General features: G+C 45.4%; 1 long non-coding RNA gene across 1 annotated transcript in view; it reads left to right on the top strand.

Annotated features, from left to right (window-relative positions):
• Window positions 1-1845: 1845 nt before the first annotated feature.
• The window catches only part of LOC122694419, a 32658-nt gene continuing 17307 nt past the window's right edge, over window positions 1846-17196 (top strand). Inside the window, exons 1-2 of the long non-coding RNA XR_006341185.1 lie at window positions 1846-1984; window positions 10408-10515. This is a non-coding gene — a long non-coding RNA (uncharacterized LOC122694419). The remainder of the gene's footprint in view (window positions 1985-10407; window positions 10516-17196) is intronic.

Below are 17196 nucleotides of genomic sequence, written 5' to 3'. Positions count from 1 at the left end.
TTCCTTGTGCTGGCCTGTCATTTTATAGAGGTTCCTTGGCAGCCCATGGTCCAGTTAAAGCTATCAAGTCCAGGGGCCCTGAGCAGGCCTGAAGGAGCAGATGAAGGGGAGATGGGGAGCAAGGGCATACTTGGGGAGATCCATCTTGGCACTAAAACCAGGAATGGGGCTCAGAACTAAGAAATGGAGTTGCCCAGGATGAGGCAGAAAAGTAAATACAATTGAGATGTAACCAGGATTCCTCTTACTGCTTAGGAACAGGAAGCATCCTGGAGAATGGAAAAGTCCATGTAACCAAGACACCCACACCAGGGGCTCTTAGGGTTTGAGAAAGACCTCGGCCATTTCCACTTTTTGACAGCTCTTCTACTACATTCAAAAATGAAGAAGTGCCAAAATAGAGAGCATCAGGCAGAAATGCTTTAAGCTACCCATAACCTAAAACCTGATTTATTTATTTTTAATTTTAATTTTTTTTGCAATTCCTCACGGCATGAGGGATTTTAGTTCCCTGACCAGGGATGGAACCCATGCCCCGCTTCGGTGGAAAGACAGAGAGTTCACCACTGGACAACCAGAGAAGTCCCTAAAACCTGGCTTATTGTGCTCAAAGAAAATGGATTTGTTTCCTGGCACTATAAGAAGTCTGGAGATGATGCTGGTATTGGTTCCACTGGGCCCCAAGCAGTTTCTATCTTTCTAATTCACCCTCTTTAAGAAGCTAGCTTTGGGACCTATGTACTACCTCCTACCCCCAGGATGGTCACTACAGTTTTTTGTTTTGTTTTGTTTTGTTTTGGTCACTACAGTTTTAAGCATCATGGCCTCATTCAAGGCAGGAATGAGGGTGAATGGGGATAGCACTAGCAGCTTTGGTTCCATTTATTAAGGAAACAAAAGTTTTCCCAGAAATTCTCAGAATTCTTCAGCTTCTGCTTTATTGGCCAGAACTATGTCATGTAGCACTCTTAGCTTCAAGAAAGTCTGGAAAAGAGAGTATTTCCCCACCCAGACGATATAGTGGAAGAGGCCAAGGAGATGGGAGCTGGGAATTGGTCTTAGTCAGCCTGCAAGGTCTGGTGCCTTGGCTTACAAAAATTGCAGCCTATTTTTAATGTTGCCCTTTACCAAATTATTTTAATGTTCTATACTGGCGCGACAGAGGATGAGATGGTTGGATGGCATCACTGATTCAGTGGACATGAGTTTGAGCAAACTCTGGGAAATAGTGAAGGACAGGGAAACCTGGTGTCCATGAGGTCGCAGAGAGTTGGACATGAATGAGCAACTGAACAATATTGGTACCAACAATATTGGTACAGATATACAGAAAAAATGAACTATAATTGTGCCACTTGGAAGGCAATTAGAAATTTATATTTTGAAAATTGAAGTGCTTTGCTGGCAGTGTGGCCCAGTAATGAGAAAAAAATGTAAAGACTCCTTTTAATACTATCAGTGAATTTTTGTGATTCTGTGTAAGCTGAATTTCAGAGAACTGACCAAGTGTAAAGTTGATGTGTCTTGATTTAGTGACGTAGATGTAGAAGGCATGAATAACGCATAGATGTAGAACTAGGCAGTGACCAACTTCGTAATAGCATCTCCAGAATTAGACACCCCTCCCCGCAGCTGCTTGGCGGGAAGACGTGCTGAAAGCCCAGAGCCTCGCTGCCGGACTGGCTGCTTACAGTTGTCCTTGCAGCTGGCCAGCTGGCCGGAAGGAAAGCAGGAGGCGGGGCTTAGGCAGCCCTCCCCAGCCTGCCAACCCACTCCTCCTCCCAAGAGAGGTTTGAGAGAGAGGGAAAGAAGCCAGGAGGGTGTGACAAGTGGAAAGGAGTCTTTCCGGATCCCAACCGCTGCCGCGCCCAGCTTATCAAGACTGTGTCATTTCCTTTTCTTCCTCCAGGGTGATTCTTTTCTCCATATTACAAGAGATGTGTCAACTACAGTCCAGTGCCTGCCTGCTTGGCGTTCAAGGAGAGTGAGTGCTTAACATGCGTTAGCCTCTTCCGCCTCCTTCCCTCTCAAATGATCTCTCAACCAAGGTAGGGAGAAATGAATCTTCCCTTCCTCCCGGAACATATTCTGATTTCATTTCTCCCTGGGATTGCTCAATTTCTCTTCCTGTGTTTGCAGTTTCCCCAAGCATGTGATCTGCATTTGGCAACTCTTGTCCTGGGGCAATATGAACAGTGGAGTTATGCCTCTCACATCACAAATTGCACTTTTCGGCTAGACCCTGCTGAGGGCTCTTCTCTCCCCAGCCCTGTTTCCAGGAACTGTCCCATCTTCCTTGTGTTCCAGCTCCAATAGCTGAAGGGCATTTCTCCCTCCCCCCTCTCTCCTTTTTTTGGTCACCCGCAGGACTCTTTACAACCCCATGGACTGTAGCCCATCAGGCTCCTCTGTTCGTGAAAATCATCAGGCAAGAATACTGGAGTGGGTTGCCATTTCCTTCTCTAGGGAATCTTCCCGACCCAGGGATAGAACCTTTGTCTCCTGCATTGTATGTTTGGAGGACTCTCCACTGCATGGTTTTATTAAAAGGAATCACCTACCTCCCACTGGAGAAACTAGAAATGCTAGATTTTCTCTTTTTTCAGCCTCCCCTTTGCAATATGATCCTGGGCATGTGGCTCAGGCTTGCCAATCAGAGGGGCCTGTGCCAGGCTTTGATGGGGAGCTGGCATGGCCTGGGATGAGCAGGGACCCCAGAGAACGCCCACTCTCAGTGGGGGCGAGCATAGCAGATCTGGATTCCTGGCACAGCGGGGGCATGGCACACACACGGAATTTCCATTTGGGATGACGTTTCTGACTGTGTAGCTTTGAGCCTAGTTCTCAAGCATTGGATGGTTCTGTGAATGGTCCACTAGAGTTTTGAGACATTTTCTGCTTAATTTAGCCATTCCGTGTCAATGGATTCCAGCTAGGAACCTTGACAATTACATAGTAGTTGAGTTCCTGACCTACCTTCCAAGCCTGTCTCATCAGTTCCCACCTGAAGTAAGAGAAAGGACCCAGAATGCATCTCAGGGAAGGATATTAATGTACTCATGTTGTTCTTTTGTGTCAGTGGAGGCCATGCTATGGAAAGTGCATTCAACCCAGTCAGAACCACCCACTCTAGTTTTCATTTTGTCTAAACTAACCTGGTGACCTTAGGCAAGTCACTTTCCCTCCATGGGGTTTCCTCATTTGTCAGATGGTTTAAATGGAGATGCTGACCAAAAGATGTCACATTTCTGCATGGTTCCTGTTCTCGGAGCTTGAGTTTCATCACAGTGCTTCCGTTTAATGGAGTATTTTTGTTTTTCCTGTAATGACTTGTAACTATAGTTCAAGCAAAAAAGCATGATGCATGGTTAAGTTTATTGTCCTGCACTGCCCTGGTTTCCAATTCCAGACTCAGCTCTATCCCAGCTTTAAAAGCTCAAGAGCTGGAACTCTACAAAACAAAGATTAAAATATGTGTGTTCAAGCTGTTCATAAGGATTGAGACCAGGAAGTGTGTCTTCATTCCACTTCTGGGTGGCATCCTCTTTACTTATGGGTAGTGATGGCAGATGAAATCAGCCCAGGCTTGGACTTGAATCCTGGCTCTGAGTGGCCTTGAGTGAGGACCATACAGGTTCCCACATACTGCTCCGTGGTACCAGCTAACAGGTTGATACTGATTTACCTTCCCGAGAAGGCTGTGAGTTTCTCAGGTGCGGGAACTGTTATGTGGATTTCACGGCCTCGCTTTACCCCTCTCACTCTGACTTCTATATACCTGTGTACATGTAGAACATTCCTGGAAGACCACCCAAGAAACTGACAGCAGGGGGTGCTTCAGGGAAAGCTGGAGCCAGGAGGAAGTGGGAGACTTACTCTTCCCTATGCGATCTTGGATATTTGACCATGAACATAATGTAACTATTTTTAAACTGCTTAATAGAGAAATAAGGAAACTCACATCTCCATTTTTATTTCAATTTCTGGCAGTAAAATAATGTATTTGTTCAATCCCTGCCTTGTGGGGGGCGGACATTCTGATTTCTCTAACTAGGGATGGTTGCTCACCTCTCTTCAACCTGGAAGGCCTCCCAGAGGTGGTGAGTTCTGGTGACAGATTAGGAGTTAGTCAGTTGAGGGAAGGTATTCCAAGCAGAGGGACCACCATGAAGGTGTGAGAGTGTGGGCCTTGTGAGAAAATGCAAGGAAGGTGGACTTGGTGGAGATCAGCCCAAAGGGATGGGATAGGTCATTTAGGGCTCCCAAAACGTCCTAGAAACTTGAATCCTTGGACTTTATCCCAGACACAGTGGGAAGCTGCTGCAAAGATTTCAGGTTGGTGAGTGATACTGTGCACATCAACAACGCTCCTGCTCTTAGCAGCTCCCATGGCTTGTCAGTTAGACAGCTGGGGTCTTGACCATGGGACCCTCTCCAGACCACCAGTTTATACTACTGTTAACCTGATAATTACTGAAATGTTAAATGGTTTTTTAATTATTTATATTATTTATTTTTAATTTTGGTTGCACTGGGTCTTCACTGCTGCCCACGGGCTTTCTCTAGTTGCGGAGAGCAGGGGCTACTCCCTAGTTGCAAGCAGGGGCTACTCCCTACTTGCGGTGCTCGGGTTTCTCAGCATGGCGGCTTCCCTTCTTGCAGAGCTTCGGCTCTAGGCGCATGAACTTCAGTAGCTGTGGCACAGGGGCTTACTAATTGTGGCTTGAGGCCCCTAGAGCATGCAGGCTTCAGTATTTGTGGCGCACAGGCTCAGCTGCTCCTTGGCATGTGGTATCTTCCCAGACCAGGGATCAAACCTGTGTACCCTGCATTGGCAGGCAGATTCTTATCCACTGCACCACCAGGGAAATCCCTTTACTACTTTTTGTCCAACAGTCAGGTCAATGCTGGGACTTCCCTGGTGTTCTACTTTAAGAATCTACTTTCCAATGCAAGGGGACACGGGTTTGATCTCTGGTCAGGGAACTAAGATCCCACAGGCCACAGGGCAAGTCACAACTAGAGAAGCCTGTGCATAGCAACAAAGAACTTCCACACTGCAAGGACCCAGCACTGCCAAAAAAAACAAAGGTCAGTGCGACTGTCCTAGATGATATTTGCAGTGATGTTCATTAGGGATTTCATGGAATTAGGTTTTTAGTAACAGGGAAAATGTAGGAATCCAGGTCAGTTACAAATCAAGGTATTTTTGAGGAGCAGTTGGGCTTCTGCAGACATGTGTAACTTGAAAACATTTTTCTGATCCTGAATACCTTGAAATACATAGAAGACACCTATGTAATCTTAGAAGCTCAGAATTCCTAAGAAATTGTCAGAATAGTTCAGCTTTTTCTACAAAGGACCTCTGAGCACTGAGCCCGTGGCAGTATGAAACCTGACAAGCAAAGGTCCCTGCCCTCCTTGAGATCAGTCTAAAAACATGCAAGAGGATATGAGATTAATGTGATAATTTAAAACAGGAAGTTCTACTGTCTAAAGTGAGAGCAGAGAAGAAAACATTTGTATATCTTCAAGTTTAAGCTAAGATTTTTTAAGGTATATATTAAGGATTTTACCTCTTTTCTCAGGGCTAAATTGGTCTCATCAGTGATGGCCAACCTTTCATGAGCTACAAGTTGACTATCATTTTCCAAGCTTTAGCTGCAACACCATGACTATGGCCTTATTTTCATTTGAGGGATGTAGGTTGAAGTGAAAGTTGCTCAGTTATGTCCAACTCTTTGCGACCTCATTGACTATTCCATTGACTATACAGTCCATGGAATTGACTGTATAGTCTATTCCATTGACTATACAGTCCATGGAATTCTTCAAGCCAGAATACTGGAGTGGATAGCCTTTCCCTTCTCCAGGGGATCTTTCCAACCCAGGGATCGAACTCAGGACTCCCGCATTGCAGGCGGATTCTTTACCAGCTGAGCCACCAGGGAAGCCCAGGGATGTAGGATAGATTAATGAATACTTACTTTGCATTAAGTTTAATAAAAGTCAAAATAAAATACATCTAAAGCAAAAAGAAAAGTGCAAAGGGTAATTTACAATTCAAACCAGAACACTTTTGGATTTCCCTGGTGGTCCAGTGGTTGAAAGTCCACCTGCCAGTGCAAGGACAGGAGTTTGATCCCTGGTCCAGGAAGATCTCACATGCCATGGAGCAGCTGAGCCTGTGAGCTGCAACTGCTGAGCCCGTATGCCCTAAAACCTGTGCTCTGCAACAAGAGACTAGCCCTTGCTTGCCACAACTAGAGAAAGCTCATGCATAGCAACGATAACCGAGCACAGTCAAAAATAAATAAATTATTTTAAAAAAAGAAAGCAGAACACTTTCGAGAGTGAAAGAAGTGAAATTTTAAAATTTCACGTTGAAATCAGGTATGAACTGGGGCTGTCCCAGGGAAAGCAGGCACCTTCACTTTGTATCTCATAGGGGACTCATTCTGTTACCAGATTGGCTGACTGGACTCTCCTCGGGGTTGTAGCTTGGCCAAGACCCCTTGTCTCTGCCAGGGAGGCTCTCCTTCCGGTTGGATTCTCACAGCCAATAACAAAACCCATGCTGAGACTGAAACAACCCAAGCTTTATTCAATGGCCAAATAACGGAGAAGAGGGAGCCTGGTTTGCAAATCAAAACTTCACAACCCCACTTGGGCAGAGATACTCGTTATATAAGAGGGTAGAGATAAAAGGGAGCATATTAGAAAGCGTGAGAGGATTATTCACAACTTATCCAGAATAACAGGTGGTTCAGACCCAGAACTGATGCAGCACTCCTTTCTTTCCCATCCTTGTTTGGGCTTTCCTGGTTGTTGTCATGGCAATTGGCAGGTGTGTCGTTTAGCTAGTTACAAGGAGCTTACAATGAGGCTCAAGGTCTACCGGAAGTCAAATCTTCCACCATCTTGGACCTAGATCAGGGGTTCCCAACCCCCAGGCCATGGACTGGTACTTGTCCATGGCCTGTTAGGAACTGGGCCACACAGCAGGAAATGACTGGCAGCCATAACCGAAACCATTTCCCCCAACCCCTGTCTGTGGAAAAATTGTCTTCCATGAAACCAGTCCCTGGTGCTAAAAAGGTTGGGGACCTCTGGCCTAGATGGTTATAACTGGTTCTTATCTTTTTCTCTTTGCAGCTTCCTCTTGAAACTTAGATAAGAGCAGTTGGTTTTCATTTGTGGGCAGGGATAGATTTCTGGGGCACCAGCCTTGATAACAGTTCTACTTAGAAGAAAAGAAAATCCAGCTATTAGTTTATTCACAATTAAAGGTTTTGTTGTTCAGTCGCTCAGTTGTGTCCAACTCTTGGTGACCTCACGGACTGCAGCACGCCAGGTTTGCCTGTCCTTCACCATCTCCCAGAGTTTGCTCAAATTCATGTCCATTGAGTCAGTGATGCCATTCAACCATCTCGTCCTCTGTCATCCCTTTCTTCTCCTGCCTTCAATCTTTTAGTTTATTCATAAATGAGAGTTGCCTATGTCCTACCCCCATAAGCAGTCTGGAAGTAGGATGTTGCTGGTGGCCTTGTGACCCTGGCATACGAGGGTGGAAGTCTCCCACTCCCTAGGCCTTTCCCTCCAAGTGCTGAGATGACAGGTCCAGCCCTTGCAGCCATACAGGAAGAAGAAAAGATGCTGTTCTGGGATTGTGAAATCTGAGGTTTTCCAGAAATCCTCAGTGGACTTGTACTTATTCAACCCTGGCCAGATACTCAGCCATAGAAAGGAACAAAACTGTGTGATTTGCAGAGACGTGGTTGTGGTCACAAAGAGTTGCACACAACTGAAGCGACTTAGCACACACGGATGGATCTAGAGATACACAAAGAAAAAGAAAAACAAATACCGTATAATATCACTTGTATATGGAATCTAGAAAAATGATACAGTTGAACTTATTTACAAAGCAAAAATAGGAACACAGACATAGAGGATGAACAAACATGGATACCAAGGTGGGGACGGAGGGGTGGGATGAATTCGGAGATTGGGATTGATGTATATACACTAATGATACTGTGTATGAAGTAGGTAACTCATGAGAATCTGCTATATAGCACAGGGAACTGTACTCAATGCTCTGTGGTGACCTAAATGAGAAGGAAATCCAAAAAGAGGGGATATATGTATAGGTGTAGCTGATTCACTTTGCTGTATGGCAGAAATTAATACAACATTGTAAAGAAACTACTCCAATAAAAACTTAAGAAAAAAAAAACAAAGAAACCCAAACATTGGCCAGAACTGTCTCATAGTTTCCAGGCACAGGGGAAGTGAGACAGCCTGTTTTCAATGGAGGGATAAACTGCAGAAAGAGAGGACTGGGAAGGCTTTGGGTCCAACCTGTAGAGCATCTACCAGAGGCTCCAAGTAGGACACACACACAGGGCCATGGAAACAGAAAAGAACACGCCTGATTCTGCAAGGGTGATGGCGGTGATGAAAAGGGCTCCCCAGAATGGGAAATCAGCCTCAGGTGACTTGAAGGATGGAGAGCTCCCCAGACAGACACAAAGAGTGAGGAAGGGCATTGTAGGCAGAGTAACCACAGGAAGCATAGGGTCAACCTCAGGAAATTAAGCCCAACAGGTGGGAAGGTGCTAATGTGTTTAATTTTCATTTGCTAGGAAATCATCTGGGGGCTTCTAAGTAGATTTCAGGGAGCCCCCAGATCTACCTAATCAGAACCTTCCAGAGATGCCTGGCAGGTTTGGGAAAGTTGGCTCCAATCTTGACCATGGATTCTCAAAAAGGTGCTGCTTAAAGCTGCGTTTTTAATTTCTATGCAGAGAGCATTATGCAAATGATGGGCTGGATGAATCACAAGCTGGAATCAAGATTCCCAGGAGGAGAAATATCAACAACCTCAGATGTGCAGATGATACCACCTTAAAGGTAGAAAGCAAAGAGGAGCTACAGAACCTCTTGAGGGTAAAAGAGGAGAGTGAAAATCTGGTTTAAAATTCAACATTCAAAAAACTAAGATCATAGCATCCAGTCCCATCACTTCATGGTAAATAGACGGGGAAAAAAATGGAAACAGTGACAGACTTTATTTTCTTGGGCTCCAAAATCATTGCAGATGGTGACTGCAGCCATGAAATTAAAAGACGCTTGCTCCTTGGAAGTAAAACTATGACATACCTAAACAAGATATTAAAAAGCAGAGACATCACTTTGCTGACAAAGGTCCATATAGTCAAATCTATGGTTTTTCTGCTAGTCATGTACAGATGTGAGAGTTGGACCATAAAGAAGGTTGAGCACCAAAAAATTGATGTTTTCAAACTGTGGTGCTGGAGTAGATTCTTGAGAGTCCTTTGGACAACAAGGAGATCAAACCAACCAGTCTTAAAGGAAATCAACCCTGAATACTCATTGGAAGGACTGATGCTGAAGCTGAAGCTCCAATACTTTGGCCACCTGCTGCAAAGAGCCAACTCTTTGGAAAAGATCCTGATGCTGGGAAAGATTGAGGCCACGAGGAGAAGAGGGCAACAGAGGATGAGATGGTTGGATGACATCACTGACTCAACTAACATGAGTTTGTGAGAACTCTGGAGGATGGTGAAGGACAGGGAAGTCTGGTGTGCTACAGTCCATGGGGTCGCAAGAGTTAGACACGACTTAACGATTGAACTGAACTGAAAGCTGCCCACAAGGTCCGCCCCCATGCCCCCTCACCCAGCCTCTGGGACCAGGCATCAGAATGGCAGTTCATCTGGTGAGAAAGCTGCTTAATGAGGGGATGGTCACTGGGTCACTGCTCTCCTGTCAGTTTGTTGGGGCCAGGAATGAAGGTGGATCAGTTCTGCAGGTGGGATGAATACAAAGCCTGGAAAACAGCACCAGAGAGTTATCCAAGTTCTTTCTGAATGTGGCTGAGGCTGCACCTTCTCAGCATTTTGACCATTCCTGAACAATTCCCAGCCAGGGCCCCACCTTCCCAGGGAACCAGAAGGAACCGGGAGAAAGATGAGTCCTTGGTCTCTGGCAGGGCTTCTCTTGGGACTCACCCCCCAGGGCTTCCCCATACCCCTCTCTGTATAAACTCTCATTCCTTACCTCCCTCACTGTGGAGACAGCCTGGGGAAATCGTTCAATGTAAGCTACTGTGGGGGAGGGAAGGATGGAGGTAGAGGACGCAGATGCTGGTGTCTTTACCCTCTGTGCTACTTTAGAACAAGCACAGGGCCTCCTGCTATCAGCAACACCAGTTTTTCAGGCAAAGCACCATTTGTCTTGAGTCAGATATATATCCTAAACAAATCTCAGTGACCTCTGGGACTCTGGGTTGGCACTGGCTTTGGTAGCTAGAGAAGACTCCGAGCCGGTCTTCAAAATATGAGGTCGGTCACCTTCCCATCTCTCCTTTTACTTCTTCAGTAAACATTTCTTTGAGAACTTGCCATCTGCCAGAAGCTGTGACGGCCCTGAGGCCCCAGAAAGAAAGGCAAGCCCCTTGTTTGGAGTAGAGGAAACAAATAAAGAGTGGTAAGTAAGTCAGCAAAAGGCTGTGCCCACACTGGGGCCACCAAGGAGGGGACTAACCTGGAATAGGATGGGGACAGAAGTGGGGCGCAGGCAAGGCAGTCTGCTTTGCCTGCAAAACTAGTGTTGCTGATAGCAGGAGGCCCTGTGCTTGTTCTAAAGTAGCACAGAGGGTAAAGGCAGTCTGAGCCAGTCTTGCAAAGCCAGCTCTAGTAGTCGACCAGTGCAAAGGAAGTTTATTTTTTTCTAAAAAAATTATTTACTTTATTTTTAAAATTTTTGGCTGTGCTGGGTCTTTGTTGCTTTGCACAGGCTTTCTCTAGTTTTGACGAACAGGGCTACCCTTTGTTGCGGTGCTCAGGGTTCTTCTCCTGTGGAGCGCGGGCTCTTGGGCCCATGGGCTGCAATAGTGGCAGCGCGCAGGCTCTAGGGCACTCGGGCTTCAGTAGCTGCAGCTCACAGACAGCAGTTGCAGCTCACGGGACTTAGAGCCCAGGCTCAGTAGTTGCGACTGGGGGACTTAGTGGCTCCTCGGCATATAGAATCTTCCCAGACCAGGGATCAAACCTGTGTCCCCTGTGTTGGCAGGTGGATTCCTATCCAATGCATCACCAGGGGAGTCCAGCAAGTTTATTCTTGCTGGAATAAACCAGCCAGAGGAAAAAGATCACAGTGGGATTTCAGGGATAAAACAAGTGGTGTTTGCAGACTTTGCCTCTCCCACCTTCACTCCTGCTCAACCCCAGAAATTTTACTTCATCCCCAGTTCGACTAACTTTTTAGTTCTTTGTGGTCCAGATAGTGAGCAGAAAAGGCCCAAAGGGAAGTGTTTACTTGGGGGGAGGGGAGAGTGAGTCAATGTTCTGATAAAGAGTGGAATGGGGAAGAGGGAAGGAGGAGGGTGTCATTCTTGGCCGTTGAACTGCTTCTAGAACTGAACCCTGCTGTACAGTTAAATCAGTGGGCTTGAAGCTGGCTTTCCTGCAAATCTTGGCTTCTAGAGCCCTACTGCTCTCCTCCGACCACCAGCCACACTAATCCCCGTAGCCACCCATTCATTCTCTCATTCACTGATGCAAAAGATACTGTTCATGAGCAAAAGAAAGCTTCTGACCTCACGGACTTCCATCCCAGTGACAGAGACAGGCGAAAAACAGTCAAGCCAGTAAGGGATAAAGAGGAACAAGAAACAGAGGCAAAAGGGATGGGGAGAAGAGGCCTCTGTGTTGGGAGGCCTCCTCCATCACAAGGTGACAGGTGGGCAGAGACGGAAGGAGCCATGTAGGTAGATATCTGGGGGCAACACATTCTAGGAGGAGAGAGCAGCACCTGCAGAGGTTCTGAGGCAGGACTTCCAGGGGAACCCCGAGGCTGCCAGTGCTGCTGAAACAGGATGAGCAAAGCAGGGGATTCCTTGTAAGAGAAGAAGTCCAGGGCTTCCCTTGTGGTCCAGTGGTTAAGAATTCACTTTGCAATGTAGGGGGCACCGAAAGCCTGAGTGGCCTAGAGCCCGTACTCAGAAACAAGAAAATCCATCACGATGAGAAGCCCAAGCACCACAACTAGAGAGTAGCCCCTGCTCTCCCCCACTAGAGAAAGTCCACATGTGGCAACAGACACTCAGTCCAGCCAAAAATAAAAGAGGAGTGACCCAGAAGGAGTTTAAGAGCACCAGCTTTGCAGTCATGCATGCCTGGCCCCTGCTATTTAGTAGCTGTCTACATTTAGGTAAATTGTCTAAACCTCCCCCACGGATCATTCTCCTTGTCTATCAAATGTAAGGGACAGTATTATTGCCCTTATGGTGCTCCTGTTACTGAACTGTACTTGGGTCTCCTTGCCTGAAGCACAGCAAAGCCAGTCTACCGACTCTGGCTTGTGGTGAAGGAAAGTACATTGTTTATGGCATGGCTCCAGGGAAAGAGAATGATGCTCAAAATCCCTTCCCCAGTGGCTTCCAGGGAAGGGATTTTCAAGACAGTGTGAGGGAGCCAGTCACAGGGTATGTGATCAGCTGGTGGGTAGTTCTCTGATTGGTTGATGGTGAGTTAACAGAATGATGTTTCAGGAATCTCTGTGGTCAGTCTTCTGGTCTGGAGTCTACATTCTGATGGCCAGCATGCAGTGGGGGGCTCAGTATCTGTGAGATAGCTTAAGGACATGGCTCAGAATATTATCTATCAGCCTTGAAGAGGAACCAAAGGTCCTTGACTTTGTTTTTAATGGCTCAACTATTATTATTTTGTCTGGCTTGACTATTTTCCTTTGTTTCTGCATTTTCTCACTTCTCTGATTAAATTTGCTCTTCAGAACTCAGGGAAGGCCAAGGAGGCTAGATATTTTCTACCGACAAGAGGCTGGGGGACATAGGGTCTGGGGAGGTCTATCTCCTTGGGAAGGCCCTGCAGAGTCCAGCTTGGCTTCATGCCACATACTTTTCATATAAGTGCAGTGTACAGTATTTACTATGACTACTTTCCCAAAGAGGTTTTTTTCCCAACAACATATGCTAAACTTATTTTTCCAATTTTTTTTATCATAGAAAAATATATGTAACATAAAATTTACCATCTTAACCACTTTTTAGCTTGCAGTTTGGGAATATTTTCACATGTTGAGCAACCATCACCACCATCCACCTCCATAACCCCTTTCATCTTGTAAAATTGAAACTCTCTATTTATTAAATTCCTCCCTCATCCCAGCCCTTGGCTACCACCATTCTACTTTAGATCTCTATGAATTTAAGCATCTCATATAAGTGGAATTATATAATATTTGTTCTTTCATGATTTGCTTATTTCCCTTTCCTTTTTTTTTTTTTTTTTTGGCCTTGTGAAATGTGGGATCCTAGTTCTCTGGCCAGGGATCAAACCCAAGCACTCTGCAGTGGAGATGCAATGTCTTAACCACTGGACTTCCAAGGAAATTCCTGTCTAATTTCACTTAGCTTAATGTCCTCAAATTTCACCCATGTTTTAGCATGTGTAAGAATTTCCTTTCTTCTCAAGGCTGAATAATATTTCATTGTATGTCTCTACCACATTTTGTATATCCATTTATCCATAAATGAACACCTTTTGCCTATTGTAAAGAATGCTGCTATGAACATGGGTATAGAAGCACCTCTTCAAGACCCTGTCTTCAAGTCTTTCAGCTATATACCCACAAGGTATATACCCCCAAGTGGAATTGTTGAATCATATGGTAGTTCTATTTGCAATTTTTTGAGGAACCTCCCTACTGTTTTCTGCAACATCTGCACCATTTCACATTGCCACCAACAATGCACAAGGGTTCCAATTTCTCCACGTCCTCACCAACACTTGTTATTTTCTGGAGTTTTTTGGATAGTTCACATCCTACTAGGGGTCAAGTGTCTTTTTTTTTTTTTTTTAAATTTTATAAAAACATCTTAAATCACATTTTATAAAAACAGCTTGTCTCCCACACTGTGTTTGGGGTATGTGGGCATCACATACCATCAGTCACAAATTGTCCTCACCGCTTCCTCCATTCCTCAAGAGGGAGCAGGGGGTGCTACCCTTACTCTGGAGCTTTGATACAGGCCCCCAAAGCAAGGCCAGAGTTCGGCTGGGTCTCGGCAAGACAGTCGCCAAAGTCAGAGTCAGGAGTCAGTTACTTCAGACGGAAGCAGACAGTTCCTCTTTGAATCAGTACTTCCTTCTGCTTTCTTTTCATCTGAGCAAACAGAAACCCTAAGATTTAAAACCATTTCCAGAGCAACCTGGATGTCCATTGACAGATGAATGGATAAAGATGTGGTACATACATACAATGGCATATTACTCAGTCATAAGAGGAACAAATCTGAGTCAGTTGTAGTGAGGTGGATGAACCCAGAGCCGGTCATACAGAGTGAAGTGAGTCAGAAGGACAAAAACAAGCATCATATATTAATGCGTATCTATGGAATCTAGAAAAATGATGCTGGTAAACCTACTCACAGGGAAGGAACGAAGATGCAGATGGAGAAAAGAGACTTGTGGACACAGTGGGGGAAGAGAGTGGGACTAGCTGAGTGTAGCATTGACATGTATCTACACTACGTATATAGTTCAAAACAGATAGTTAATGGGAAGCTGCTACACGGCACACGGAGCCGTCTGGCACCCTTCAATGACCCAGAGGGGTGGGGCGGGGTGAGGGGAGGGAGGCTCCAGGGGGAGGGGATAGATATGTAATTATGACTGATTTGAGCTATTGTACAACAGAAAATTGTAAGGCAAGTTTCCTCCAATTAAAAAATAAAATAAACACCCTTTCCAGGGAGTTCTGAGCTACAGCCAGACATAAAGAAACAACTTTGTTGCTTTTCATCTTCCTTTTGAACATGAGTCATTGGGAGGGCCTTCAGCAACTGGTCCTCAGAATGGTCTCTGGAATGTGGGCCGATTGTAGCAGATCCTGTCTCTACCCATCCCTGCTCAACCTGTGTCTCTGCCCCCGGTTGCACACCATATCTGATCTGGAGTGTTCTGTGTAATCACATTTCTTGCTTGTCCCCTCTGAGCTTCTCAGGAGCCTACCCCACCCCCTGCCCTGCCCCTGCTCACTGCATGGCTTTTTCACCTTATCCTAGAAGCACCGCAGGACACAGCGTCTCTCTCCTTGGGACACACCCCTGGCTCCCTGCTCTTTCTGGCCCCCTGCTCTCAGATCTCCTCATACCCCCATTCATCCTCCCCAGATGGCCCCTGGGTCTATGACAGTGGGAGAGATGGGCACAGGCCTCATACTGGAGGAGCCAGGCATAGCAGGAGAAAAACAATAATGACAGTCTGCAAATTGAGTGCTGTATTAAAGAAAAACTCAGTGCTACATTAAATTAAAAAAATAAAGGTCTAGAGCCAAAAAGTGGACAATCGGGTGGAAGAGCTTGCCGCTGAGCCAGGGGGCTGGGGGCCCATTCCAAATCTTGGCTTTGCTGGTGAGGCTTGGGAGGGGAAACACTCCATGTCCATAGGGAGCAAGGTCTCTGACTGCTGCTGATGGGCTGGCAGGAGAGGTGATGGATGCTGGGTATCCAGCTGGCTCTGCTGTACTTCTGGGGTGCCCAAGATGGGGGTGGAGGTGCCAGTCAGTGGGCCAGGTGGCCGGGTCAGGGTCTGTCAGCTCCTATGGCTGCAGCACACAGCAGGGACACTGAACCTAGTTTGGGATAGTTGAGATAAAAGTTTCAGAAAAAGGCATGGTTAAAAAAAAAGAAAGAAAAAATAATAAAATTTAAAAAAAAGTAAAGAAAAAAGAAAAGTATGGTGATTTTCTTCCCTGTTTGTTTTTTAACTAAAACACCAACTCCTCTCTGATAACATATGGTGAAAATCGTGCTCCTAGTGATCACATGGTATGTGGCAGATGCTTTGCTGAATTCTTTACACGTGTTATCTCCCAACAATTAAATTCTCTCCCAACGTTATCTCCCAGCATTAAATCTTCCCAACAATCTTAGGAGGCTTTATCACTGTCGTCATTTTATAGATGTCAGCTAAGGAGTGCATCACTAGGGAGGTTAAGTAAATTCAACAAGGTTCAAATATGGTTGTTGGTTTAGTCGCTAAGTTATGTCTGACTCTTGCGAGACCATGGACTATAGCCCACCAAGCTACTCTGTCCATGGGATTTCCCAGGCAAGAATACTGGAGTGGGTTGCCATTTCCTTCTCCAGGGGATCTTTCCCACCCAGGGATCAAACCCAGATCTACCGCATTGCAGGCAGATTCTTTACCAACTGAGCCATCCAGCTCCAAACTTTAAATTCTAAGTATAATATGTAGGCTTTTTCTTTAAACACTGGGATGGGTTTTACCTGGCCACAGGGCTTTCTTTAATTCCAAATTCTTTCCCCATAATTCACATTTAAACTACTTCTCCAGTTTCTGCCTAAAAAAAGCAAGGGTTAGCCATACTTAAAAAAGTCTCTGTCTCTGCAATGGTGTATCTCCCCAAATAATTTTTCTGATAAAATCAGAAGAGAAATGGTCCAACCTCATGGTGGCAAGAAGTTTTCAAATTTTAACTACAAAAGGTTATGGATATATTAACTAATCTTATTATGGTAGTCATTTCTCACTACATACATACACCAGTTTATTAAGTTGTACATCTTAAACTTACATGCTTTTTTATTTGACTGCACTGTGTGGCATGAGGGATCTTAGTTCCCCTAGCAGGGACTGAACCCATGCCCCTTGAAATATAAGCAGATTCTTAGCCACTGGGCAGCCAGGCAAGTCCAATAAAGATTTTTTACATATATATTTAAATTATTTGTTTATTTTGACTGCCTGGGTCTTTGTTGCTTTGTGCAGGCTTTCTCTAGTTGTGGAGAACGGGAGCTACTCTTGTTGTAGTTCAGGAGCCTCTCTTTGCCATGGCTTCTCTGGTTGCAAAGTACAGGATCGAGGCTCACAGGCTCAGTAATTGCAGCACTCAGGCTCAGTAGTTGTGGCACATGGGCTTAGTTGCTCTGAGGCATGTGGAATCTTCCGGAATCAGGGATCGAACCAGTGTCTTCTGCTTTGGCAGGTGGATTCTTATCCACTGCGCCACAGAAGTGCCCCAATAAGGATTTTTTTTTGATGGATGGGGTTTTCTCTAACAAGCTTACTTTCTCTAAGTTATTGGCTGTAAGTATAAAACTGCCCCTATACCTTTGTATCA

This window comes from Cervus elaphus, chromosome 5 (genome assembly GCF_910594005.1).
Source record: "Cervus elaphus chromosome 5, mCerEla1.1, whole genome shotgun sequence".
NCBI lineage: Eukaryota > Metazoa > Chordata > Mammalia > Artiodactyla > Cervidae > Cervus > Cervus elaphus.
The sequence above is the reverse complement of the archived record's forward strand: the minus strand, read 5'-3'. Positions and strand labels throughout refer to the sequence as shown.